We start from the raw sequence: 13410 nt of genomic DNA, 5'->3' as shown, positions 1-13410 counted from the left end.
AAAAGGGATAGACTTCTTCTGAAAACCTTTACATCGTGATCTAGAATCTAAACTGGCTCCTTATCGAAGGTCAAATCTAGCCTAACCTCAATTTCCTCAACAGGGACAATCTGAGTAGGATCAGAGTGGTAACGTCTCAACATTAAGACGTAGAAGACATCATGGATGCGGTCCAACTCTGGAGGTAGCTCTAACTGATAAGCGACCAGCCCCACACGTTTTAGAATCTGATACAGCCCAAAAAACCTAGGGTTCAGCTTGCCCTTACGACCAAGCCTCAAAACCTTCTTCCACGGGGAGACCTTAAGAAACACAAAGTCCCTTACAGAGTACTCAATCTCACGTCTCTCTAGATCTACATAAGACTTTTGTCTATCAGAAGCCGTATTCAAATGATCTCTAATCAGTCGAACATTATCCTTAGTCTCAGAAAACCAACTCAGAACCCAACACTTGACGTTTGCCCAACTCAATTCAACATAAAGAAGTACAACACTTACGACCATATAGAGCCTCGTAAGGTGCTATCTGAATACTCGACTGGAAACTATTATTGTAGGTGAACTCGGCTAACAGTAGATAATCCTCCCAATTGCCTCGAAAATCGACAACACAACTTCTCAACATATCCTCTAGTATCCGAATCATCCTCTTAGATTGACCATCGGTTTGAGGATGGAACGCAGTACTGAAGTCCAACCTCGAACCCATAGCCTCATGCAACTTTTTCTAGAACCGAGAAGTGAAATGAGGCTCCCTATCAGAAATGATTGAGACCTGTACCCCATGCAGTCTCACTATCTCAAAAATGGAGAGCTTCGCCAACTTCTGAAGAGAATAGTCGATCCTAACCAGAATGAAGTGCGCAAACATGGTCAATCGATCCACGATGACCCAAACAGAATCCTTCTTAGTAGGTGTTAGAGGCAACCCACTAACGAAGTCCATCGTTACTCGTTCCAACTTCCATAGCAAAATCTTAACCAGTTGCAACAAACCCCAAGGTAACTGATGCTTAGCATTAACTTGCTGGCATGTCAGACATCGTGCCACAAAATCAGTAACCTCCCGTTTCAATCTCGACCACCAGTACAGTTCCTGAAGATCTCGGTACATCTTATTCCCGTCGGGATGCATAGCATAAGGGCTACTATGCATGTCTCTTAGAATAGACTGCCTCAGATCAGTATCATTCAATACACAAATTTGACCACGGAAATAGAGTACTCCACCATTATTTAGCCCAAAGTCTGTAGTGCTACCACTCTCTACTTGACGGAACCGAAGACCCAACGATTTATCCTCTAACTACTTATCCCGAATCTGTTCTATCCAAGTTGGTTTAACTTGTAGCTCAGCCAACAAACTTCCATTGTTGAACAAACTAAGTCAAGCGAACATTGCTCTCAGATCAGTTATCGCCCTACAGCTTAACGCATCGGACACCACATTGGCCTTTCTAGGATGGTACTCAATAGTACAGTCATAATCATTAAGCAGCTCAATCCATCTACGCTGCCTAAGATTCAACTCCTTCTGAGTCAGGAGGTACCTAAGGCTTTTGTGATCAGTGTAGATAATACCTCTCACCGTATAGATAGTGCCTCCAGATTTTCAGAGCAAAGACTATGGCGGCTAATTCCAAATCATACGTTGGATAATTTGCCTCATGCATCTTGATCTGACGACACGCATATGCTACAACCTTACCATCCTGCACCAGACACAACCTAAACCTACAAGCGACGCATCACTGTAAACCACAAACTCCTTCTCAGGTTCAGACTGTATCAGAACAAGAGCCTCAGTCAGAATAGTTTTAAGCTTTTCGAAGCTCTCCTACTTCACATCAGTCCACAGAAACGGAACACCGTTACGTAGCAGCTTAGTTAAGGGCGCTGTAATCATTGAGAAACCTTCCACAAACTGCCGATAATAACTTGCCAGACCCAAAAAACTACAGATCTCAAATACATTCTTAGGTTGTTTCCAATCCAGTACAACTTCAATCTTCCTAGGATCGACTCGAATCCCCTCAGCAGACACTACGTGCCCTAGAAAAGTGACTTCACAAAGCTAGAACTCACACATACTGAATTTAGTGTACAGTTATTTCTTATGTAAAATCTGAAGCACAACTCTAAAATGCTCATCATGCTCATCTTCAGTCATAGAGTATACTAGAATATCATCGATGAAGACCACGATGAACTGATCCAGATAAGGCTGGAATACTTAGTTCATCAGATCCATAAATGCAGCCAGAGCATTAGTCAGACCAAAAGTCATTACTAGGAACTCGTAATGTCCATAATGAGTCCTAAATGCAGTCTTATGCACATCTACCCCTTAACCCTCAATTGATGATACCTTGAACGGAGATCGATCTTAGAGAATACTAAAGACCCTTAGAATTGATCAAATAAGTCGTTGATCCTTGAAAGTGGATACTTGTTCTTAATGGTCAGCTTGTTCAATTGCCGATAGTCTATGCACATCCTCATGATCCCATCCTTTTTCTTAACAAAAAGAATTGGTGCTCCCTAAGGAAACATACTCGGACGGATGAAGCCATGGTTTAGCAACTCCTGAAGTTGAGCCTTAAGCTCCATAAGCTCCTTCGGTGCCATACGATAGGGTGCGATAGACACTAGAGCTGTACTAGGAAGAAGCTCAATCCTAAATTCTACTTCCCGATTCGGAGGTAAACCCGGTAGCTCCTCAAGAAAGATGTCCAGAAAATCCCTTACCGTTCTAATGTCCTTTACAGTAGAGCCTCCAGAAATAGAAACACTAATATAGGCTAAGAACGCCTCAGATCCCTTACGAACCAGTTTCTCAGCCACCAGTGCAAAGATCACATTAGCCAAATAATTCTGATGTTCTCTAATCATGACTACCTCATTATCCTCTTCAGTTCTCAGGATGACCCTCTTAGTCTCACAGTCCAGACTAACACGGTGCTTGACCAGACCAACCAGTCCATACACAGAATAAGGTCGAACTCCCAAAACAGAAGTTCCATTAAATTAGTAAGAAATACCAACCCTTGAGCATATAGTGGAACATCTCTATACAGTTTGTTAACCCGAATTGATTGCCCCAATGGACTTAGTACAATCACCTTACTAGAAGTACTTTCAACCAAAATCCCCAAGTTTTCAGACATAGTGCTAGCTACATAGGAATGTGTGGAACCTATGTCTATCAAAGCAAAATAAGGTACATAATAAATTAAGAACATACCAGTAATGACGTCTGGAGCATCTTTGTCCTCTCGGCGACGAGCAACATAAATAAGAGTAGGTTGCCGCACCTCAGTCTGTCCAGCACCTCTGTCTGGTGTTCTCTGTCCACGGCCCATATTGTTACCACCCTTAGCCTGACCACGGCCTCTCAGTGGCTACTGAACTACCCTCTGTGGCTGCACAGTACTAGAATCCAGAGCTTGCACCTAATCGGCCCTTAGCGGACACTCCCGCACGTGGTGCTCTAATGACCCACACCTCAAACACGACCTAGTCCTCCTCTAAGACTCACCCTGATGGCATCTACCACAATCTCCATACAGTTGCAATCCAATAAGAGCAACAGAGGGCCTAGCTCTAACCAACCCATCAGTCCTTGCTTTTTTCTTAGGCCTCTGTACCGAACTCGAGGGCTCTGAATCCCTCTTATTCTTACCCTTCTTACGATCTTTATTTTGGCACTTAGTACGCTTAACCTTTTCGGCAATCTTCTCCATCTCTACTAGAACGGAGAACTCTCGTTCCCTCTGTGGGGATATCAGCACCCTCAGATTATCCTTAAGGCTGTCTTCAAAATAGATACATCTTTCATATTCAGACGCCACCATACCTCTTGCATAGCGGCTCAGTCTCAGAAATTCAGCCTCATACTCGACCAATGATCAGTCTCCCTGAGTGCTCACGCCTATGAGCATCAATGTAACTTGCTCCCACATACTTCCTTAGGAAGGCAGACTTAAAGAACTCCCACGATAGGTGATCGGGCTGAGTTCCTTCCTTAACGGTTAGCCACCATTGATAGGCCTCATCATGAAGCAACGAGACTGCACCCTTCAATTTCTGCTTAGGGTACAGTCTAAATCATCCATTATCCTCTCAGTAGCCTCCATCTAGTACTCAGCCACATTAGGGGCGACTCTAATGACACCTCTAAAAAGTACAGCTCCATTAGACCAGAGTCGTTCTGTAATCGACCCTTGACCCTTAGATCCAGTGTTGGGCCCAGTGACCCTCTCTAGTATCCTTAACATAGCTTGGGACAATGCATCGTCCCCAGCCATGCGATCTTGAGACCTAGTCTCAGTAGCAGGTGACACCTGGTCTCACTCGTTTCTAGGTTCGGTATGGTGCCCAAAGAAGAGGACTCAATTCAAGGCCCCTTACAGCTTCTACCTCGACCTCTAGTACCACGTCCATGGATACCTCGTGGGCTCATGTTTATTCGAATTTATCTGTATTACAAATTTTATGAATCAGTTACAATTTCAGTATTTATTAACAGATGTTTTATGTAAACCAATATTATAAATTCAGAGTTTGTTTTTCATAAGTACAGTCTCTATAAGTTTCAGTTTCACTACAGTTTCAGTATACACTATCTAGAGTGTTTTCAGAATAGACTATCTATAATATCAGAACAATTTATCAGAATACTTACACGATCGGCGCCGGAGACTCGGTATACCACATTCTCAGTCAAATCATTTCAAATCATTTGAAAATCAGTTCTTAAAAACCAAGTTTTAAAACCCAAAATCCACAGACGAGTTTTGCAACCTGGCTTTGATACCACTAAATGTAACACCCCAAACCCGACCTAAACATTATGGCCGAATCTGGCAATGTCACATGGAATGAGATTTGGAATCGAAGTTATCAAGTTAAAACCGTTTCCATTTATTAGCTTCTGTTTATCTCTCGTCAACTTCAAAATTAATTTCTCGTTAATTTGATTCGTTTAAAAACATATCTTGTAATTGAAGCTTTTAAAATCGTGATATTTAAAGAAAACTGTTTGCGTTTAGGTAAAACATTGTTTTTAATTAAATTGAGTTTTCGTTAAGTTTTGCAGTTTAAAGGTCCATGAAAATAGTTAAAATCCAAAATATATGCAAACAGTCCAAAAGTACCAAATTACATCAAAAGTACCCAAAAAATAAATAGGATATAAAAACCATAAATGGAATTAAAGCAGTTCAATATACATGTGGTCACCGTTGAGTCGTCTGCCGCTCCGATCTTTCTAAGTCTGGGGTTTACATGTACAGATAAAACAGAAAGGGGTGAGTTTACGTAAACTTAGAGTGTAATCCCTATAGAAGACATGCATATAGTCATACAACAGTTTATCAGTCAAATGCAGTCTGGGGCCTAAGCCCATTACAGATTCAGATACAGTTTAGGCCTTAGCCCATTCAGATATAGTTTCATATATAAATTAGGGCCTTAGCTCATCTCAGATACAGTATGAATATAGTAACAGAAATTAGTATCCTACCCACCAGCCCCTACACACCATCTTCGACAATCCCTACACACCATTTGGGGTTTAAAACACCCACCCAAACCTACACCAAGTCGTACCGAATGCGACACATATCAGTAATATTGCAGCTGAGCTGCCAGATAATAGTCATGAAAGCCTTTCAATACACTTCCTCCAATAATCAATCACCCCACCCCAATGCAGATGCAACTAAAATTGCTCAACCCAGACATAAAGAAATACATGCTTACATACTAAAATTCAGTTATCAGTCATACATACGAATTAGTAAACATGCATAAATTTACATGCTCAATACATACATTATATATTCATGTAACACGATTTAGGGTCTATGTAACGCTTACCAACCCTACAGTAGGTTCAAAGTCGTCTTGGGCGACCCATGCAACACTAGGAAACATTTTATCTAAATAGGCCCACACGCCCATGTGGCTTGCCCCGTGTGGCCCACACACCTAGATTGGCCTTGGATCATATAGATCACACAGCTTGACCCAAATTCCCACACACTTGTGTGGACTACCCATGTGGACCCACATGCCCGTGTAGATTACCCTTGTAGACCCACAAGCTCGTGTGGCCCACACGGCCACACCTCAGCCACCACACGGTCGTGTGCTGCACATGGCTATGTCTTCATCGACCACACGGTCGTGTTGTCGCACACGGCCTACCACACGGGCGACCACACGCCCGTGTAGCGTCGACAGTTTACAGTTTCAGCTTTCACTGAATCCCGTTTTTTGCATTTTCGGGTACACATCTGTTTCGAAAGCAATGTAATAGTAACCCTAAGCTCTCCAAAACCTAATAACAACAATCCAAAGGCCTCTTAACAACCCATTTACGAGCCAACACTTAAGCTGAAAAATTACACAAGTGACTTACCGATGAAACAAGCAATCCTTAGCTTGGTTTAGGCTATCTAAGCGTAACTTTATTGCTCACCATGTTTTCCTACTTCAAAAACATGCATAAAGTTCCTTAACTTATATACCAAACTGCCAATACAATAATTAAGCTTTAACCAACATGTTGAAAAAACCATGTTCCAGAAACTAAAATCCCACTTACCAGAATAGTGCAATGATAAACCGTAACTTATACATATTTTTATTCCATGCTTAGCACATTTATGGATGATATCTCCTTAGATTTGGTGAATTCGATGCTCCTAATCCTTTAATTTCATGCTTTATACTTGGGTGAGCATAGGGGAGTAAAAAGAGCAAGAAACCGGCTGAAAACAGAAAAAATAGACCCACATGGGAAAATAACACGGCCTGGACTTCCTCACACGAGCGTGTCACACAGCCATGTCAATTTGGTAGGATCGAAGCATGACTTACACAGGTAGACCACACGTCCGTGCCTATTTAACAGCCTTGACCACGAGCTGGAGTAATCACACACGGGCGTGTCCCTGCCGAGTCCAAGTTTAGTCCTATTCGAAAAAGGCCAATTTTTTAGGGTTTTTAGGCATTCAAAAGCCTATTTGAACACTTAAGGAGGCACTTAGGAGGGGGAGGCAGGTAGGAAGTAAGGAATTACTCAAAGAAAGCTGATTGATCCATCTCAAGAGTCAGATTCATCATCAAGACTGAAGATCCCCCTTCAAGTTCCTTCAGGAGTTTTAGGTTTTCTTATGTTTTGTTATCTTTATGCTTTTGAGATGTTTTCTTTTATAAATATGAACTAAACCCCCTAAATACCTATGGAGAATGAAACCTAAGACAGATCTTGTTATTATTATCTGAATTGTATGATAAATATTTGACTTGTTCTTAATTATGTGTTCTTAATTCTTGTTTTAATATTCCAGGATATTGATTCAAGTTAGCGCTCTTATTCAGAGGAGGAATATACCCTGTCTAAGAGTAAAATTGTCATAATTAAGCGGAGTTGATTGCGCGCCTAGAGATAGGGTGACAAGATTTTGCTGGATTAGGGTGAAACCTAATAAGGGAATCCATAGATCAAGTTAATACAATTCTAGGGTGTTAATTAGAAAGAGATTTCAATTATTCAACCTAGGGTTAGACGTTATTAGTCTCGAGAGAGATAATAATATAACTTAGGGATTTCTACGGATCAAGTTAAATGAATAAATCATCTGATTCAGAGTCAAATAACAAGTGAAATCTAGGTGGATTTTTCCTTAGGTATTGTCTCAATCAATCGAATTTTCCCAAAAGTATTTTCCCAAGTTTTCTTTCTGTGCATTCTTACTTAGTAATTAGTTTAGATAACCAAACCTCTTAATTTTTAGGCTAGATAATAAAAAGGAAGTAAATACTAGTACTCGTAGTTCCTTTGGGTTCGATAATCTGGTCTTGCTGAACTATACTACTGTTTGATAGGTACACTTGCCTTAATCGTGATAATAAGTTAGTCTCAAGAATGTTTCATTTATAAATCTTTAAAACCTGTTACGAATATCACGCAACCAAGTTTTTGGCGTCGTTACCGGGGAACTAGAATATTAGAAACACTCGATTTTTATTACTTTAGCCATTTTACTTTTATTGCAATTTAAATTTTTATTTTCTTTTCTAATTCTTCATTTATTTTCTTCTGGCAGGTTTTTCTAGTTTATGACCAGAAGAAACCAGTTAGGACCACAAGAAACCAGTCAGGACCACTACTTTTTGACGGTGAGATCGATCGCACAGTTCACAGAAATCGGAGAGAAATAAGGCGAAGCCTAAGATACACAGAGGATGAGCAAGAGGACAATACTTCAGCCACAACCAAGTAGATGGCTGAAAACCAAGAAAATCCACTACCTCCTGCAATTGCTGCTGATCCAGTAAATCAGAATCCTGCTCCACGCACTATGTATGATTATGCTAAACCTAATTTAATAGGAACTGAGTCAAATATAGTTAGACCTGCTATTGCTGCAAATAATTTTGAACTGAAACCTAACACAATTCAAATGATACAATAGTTTGTTCAGTTTGATGGTTTGCAGGACGAGGATCCCAACGCTCACTTGGGAAATTTCCTAGAATTTTGCGATACCTCTAAATTTAATAGCGTTTCTGGGGACGCCATTCGCCTTCGGTTGTTTCCCTTTTCGTTAAGGAATAAGGCTAAACAATGGTTGAACTCGTTACCACGAGAGTCAATCAGTACTTTGGAACAAATAACTGAAAAGTTTTTATTAAAATATTTTCCGCGGGCTAAAACAGCCGAATTACGTAACGATATCTCTTCTTTTGTGCAAATGGATTTAGAAACACTCTACGATACATGAGAGAGATACAAGGACCTTTTGAGAAGGTGCCCTCACCATGAGTTACCGCTTTGGCTACAGGTTCAAACGTTTCATAATGGCCTAAATCCTTCGACTCGATAGATGATTGATGCAGCCGCTGGAGGAACTATCAATAATAAGACACCTGAGGCGGCTTATGAATTTATTGAGGATATGTCACTGAATAACTATCAGTGGCAAGTTATGAGAACAAAGTCGACGAAAGCAGCTGGTGTTTTCAACCTCAACGCGGTTACTATGCTATCTAACCAAGTAGAACTCTTAAATAAAAAGATTGACAGTTTGTGTGGTTCTACTCAGGTACATCCAGTGATGAGGTACGATTCGAATGGAGGAGGAGCATGCACAGAATATCAACCCTTCAACCCTAGCATCGAGGAGGAACAAGTCCAATATATGGGTAACAATAACTCTAGATCCCAAAATAACCCATATAGTAACACTTGTAATGTAGGTTGGAGGAATCATCTCAATTTCTCGTGGGGCGGTCAAGGAAATCAAAGGCCACAACATCCTCCAGATTTTCAACAACAACCTTACCAGAAGGAAAAGAAGCCGAACCTTGAGGAGATGTTAACAAAATTCATCTCTGTTTCAGAAACTCATTTCCAAAATACCGAGACAGCCCTTAAGAATCAACAAGCGTCAATCCAAGGGCTTGAAACTTAAATAGGTCAACTCGCTAAATTGATATCTGAACGACCACAAGGTAGCCTGCTGAGTAACACTGAACACAACCAAAAAGAGCATGTGAAAGTAGTTACACTATGGAGTGGGAAAGTGTTAGCTAAATCTGAAACGAATCCACCACAAGAAGCTGACAGAAAGGAGGTCGAACCCGAAAACAATGACAATCGAAGGCCAAAAGAATATAGACCACCAATCTCATACCCAGCAAATTTGAAGAAAGACCACATGGATGAACAATTCGGTAAATTTCTTGAACTTTTTAAACAACTACATATTAACTTACCTTTTGTTGAAGCTATATCACAGATGCCTATAAATGCAAAATTTTTAAAAGAGCTTTTGACAAACAAAAGGAAGTTTGAATACTTATCTATAGTGGAACTTAATGAAGAGTGCTCAGCTATACTCCAGAATAAACTACAAACCAAACTAAAAGATACAGGAAGTTTTACTATTCCCTGCTTAATTGGTAGTTTGAATCTTGATAAAACACTAGCTAATTTAGGCACCAGCATTAATTTGATACCATATAAAATGTTTAAACAACTTGGTCTTGGGGAACCTAAACCCATTAGAATGAGTATTCAATTAGCTGATAGATCTGTTAAGTATCCTAGGGGAATTATAGAGGACGTACTTGTAAAAGTAGATAAGTTTATATTCCCTGTTTATTTCGTTGTGCTTGACATGGATGAAGATATTGAGTTGCCTTTAATCTTAGGTCGGCCATTTTTAGCAACTGCTAGGGCTGTAATTAATGTGGGTGATGGTAAGTTGGTACTTAGAGTAGGTAACGAAGAGATTATTTTTAAAATTTATGATGCCATTAGATTTTCTAGTGAACAGGATGACTCATGTTATTTTATCGACTCTATTGATAATGCTACTCAAGATTCTTTTCAGGAAATCGTACACAAGGACACGATGGAACTGTGTCTCGCCCAAGGAGAGGGGATGAATGATGATTCTGAAATAGGAACCGAACTAAACTCCAATGAAACCTCCCTAAAACTAGCAGAATATGAGGGAATTAAGGTTACAGATGAACATAAGCAAAAACCCTCTATTGACGAACCTCCCAAACTGGAACTTAAGCAATTACCAAATCACTTGGAATATGCATTCCTTGGAAATAATTCCACATTACCGGTAATTATTGCATCCAACTTGCAACCCAAGGAGAAAGAGGAATTACTCTAAGTGTTAAGAGAGCATAAAAGGGCCATTGCTTGGAAAATTTATGACATTAAAAGGATCAACCCTTCTTTTTGCACCCACAAAATTTTAATGGAAGATGAATATAAACCATGCGTGCAAGCCCAAAGACGACTGAACCCCAACATGAATGAAGTTGTTAAAGCTGAGGTAATTAAACTCTTAGATGCTGGAATTATTTATCCTATTTCTGACAGTCCTTGGGTGGGTCCAATGCAGGTTGTTCCTAAGAAAAGAGGCATGACTGTTGTGGCTAATGAGAAGAATGAATTAATCCCAACATGGACAGTCACTGGTTGGGGAGTGTGCATTAATTATTAGAAGCTAAATGATGCCACGAGAAAAGACAACTTTCCCCTCCCATTTATTAACCAAATGTTGGAAAGATTGTCAAGACACATGTACTATTGCTTTTTAGACGGACTCTCTGGCTATTTCCAAATCCCAATAGCTCTTGAAGATTAAGAAAAGACGACATTTACATGTCCATACGGTACATTTGCTTATCGTAGAATGCCTTTTGGATTATGTAATGCTCCTGCTACTTTTCAGCACTGCATGATGGCCATTTTTGATGAACTCGTAGAAGATGTCATAGAGGTATTTATGGATGATTTTTCAATTTTCGGTAACTCTTTCCATCTTTGCCTCAGAAATTTAAAACGAGTGTTAATTAGATGCGAGGAAACAAACCTTGTGCTTAACTGGGAAAAATGTCACTTTATGGTTCAAGAAGGTATTGTATTAGGACATAAAATTTCTAGTAGAGGGATTGAGGTGATAAATCTAAAATTGAAACCATTGAAAAACTACCTCCCCCTAATTCGATTAAGGCTGTTAGAAGCTTCTTAGGACATGCTGGGTTTTATAGAGGATTTATTAAAGACTTTTCTAAAATAGCTAATCCTTTGACTAAATTACTAGAAAAAGATGTGCCTTTTAATTTCGATCAGAAGTGTTTAGAAGAATTTAATACTTTAAAGGATAAACTGACTAAAGCTCCAATTATAATTGCACCTGATTGGAATTCACCTTTTAAACTAATGTGCGATGCGAGTGATTTTACAGTAGGTACAGTTTTGGGACAGTGAAGAGATAAACATTTTCAACCTATCTATTATGCTAGCAGGACTTTGATAGTCGCACAAGAAAACTACACCACTACAGAGAAAGAGCTGGTAGCTGTGGCTTTTGCATTCGATAAATTTAGGCCATATTTTGACTAAAACTGATGCAAAACCTCAGCTCATTCGATAGATCTTATTATTGCAGGAATTTGACTTGAAGATTGAGGATAAGAAATGAGCTGAAAATCTTGCGGCTGACCATCTTTCCAGGCTAGAAAACTCAAGTACCGAAGAACCAGATGACATTGAAATAAATGATTTATTCCCTGAAGAATAATTTTTTGCTATATTTGATTCTGATGAACCTTGGTTTGTAGATATTGCAAATTTTTTAGCCACTAACATTATCACAAAAGGGTTGACACATCAGCAAAAGAAGCGATTCTTCGCTGATGTGAAAAACTACTTCTGGGAAGACCCTTTCCTTTTTCGTAAATGTGCAGATCAAATCAGAAGAAGATGTGTTACAAGGACAAAAGCATTGAAAATCTTAGAACATTTCCACTTAGGACCGATTGGAGGACATTACGGTGGAAATAAGACCGCGCATAAAATCCTCAAATCAGGTTTTTATTGGCCCACTCTATTTAAAGATGCCAACAGGTGTGTTACTTATTGTGACAAATGTCAAAGGACAGGTAATATATCCAAACGTGATGAAATGCCTCAGACATATATGCTCTCATGTGAAATATTTGACGTTTGGGGTATCGACTTCATGGGTCTGTTCCCTAGTACATTCAGAAATAAATATATCTTAGTAGCTGTTGATTATATGTCCAAATGGGTTGAAGCCCAAGCTTTACCTACTAATGATGCCAGAGTAGTAGTACGATTCCTTAAGAAACTTTTCTCTCGATTTGGTACACCTAGAGAAATTATCAATGATAGGGGTACTCATTTTTGTAACGCCTAATTCGATAAGATCCTTAAGAGATACGGAGTTCATTACAGAACAACTACCCCTTATCCCCTTCAAACTAGTGGCCAAGTCGAAGTAGCGAACCGAGAGCTTAAACGTATCCTAGAAAAGACTATAGAATTAAACAGGAAGGATTGGGTGATGAAAGTAGATGATGCTTTATGGGCTTATAGAACTGCTTTTAAGACTCTCATAGAACATCACCTTATAGACTTGTTTATGGGAAAAGTTGTCACCTACCGGTTGAGTTAGAACACAAGGCATTCTGGGCTATAAAATTTCTAAACCTTGACCCCAAACTTGCAGGTAAAAACAGGTTGATGCAGTTGAACGAGTTAGATGAGTGGTGAACCAATGCATATGAAAATTCGCGCCTATATAAGGAAGTAACGAAGCGCTGCCACGACGCTCGTTTGAAGCAACGAAGGCAATTTGAAGTTGGAGATCTTATCCTGTTATATAACTCGAGGCTTAAATTATTTCTGGGAAAGCTTAAATCATGATGGTCAGGTCCTATGTTTCCATATGGCACAGTAGAGGTAAGTCATCCATCACAAGGCACTTTTAAGGTAAATGGACATTGTCTCAAAATGTATAATGGTGAGAATTTCAAAGACGATAAAGTGGAGCTACGGCTC

At 39.7% G+C, this 13410-nt stretch overlaps 1 non-coding gene across 1 annotated transcript; it reads right to left on the bottom strand.

Moving 5' to 3' along the window:
* Positions 1–8735: 8735 nt before the first annotated feature.
* LOC121206852 (small nucleolar RNA R71) lies at positions 8736–8841 on the bottom strand. The gene has a single exon (XR_005902023.1). It is a non-coding gene; the product is annotated as a small nucleolar RNA R71 (small nucleolar RNA).
* Between the last annotated feature and the right edge of the window lie 4569 nt (positions 8842–13410).

This window comes from Gossypium hirsutum, chromosome A09 (genome assembly GCF_007990345.1).
Source record: "Gossypium hirsutum isolate 1008001.06 chromosome A09, Gossypium_hirsutum_v2.1, whole genome shotgun sequence".
In the NCBI taxonomy this organism is placed as follows: Eukaryota; Viridiplantae; Streptophyta; class Magnoliopsida; order Malvales; family Malvaceae; genus Gossypium; species Gossypium hirsutum.
This window is presented reverse-complemented; position numbering and strand designations above follow the sequence as displayed.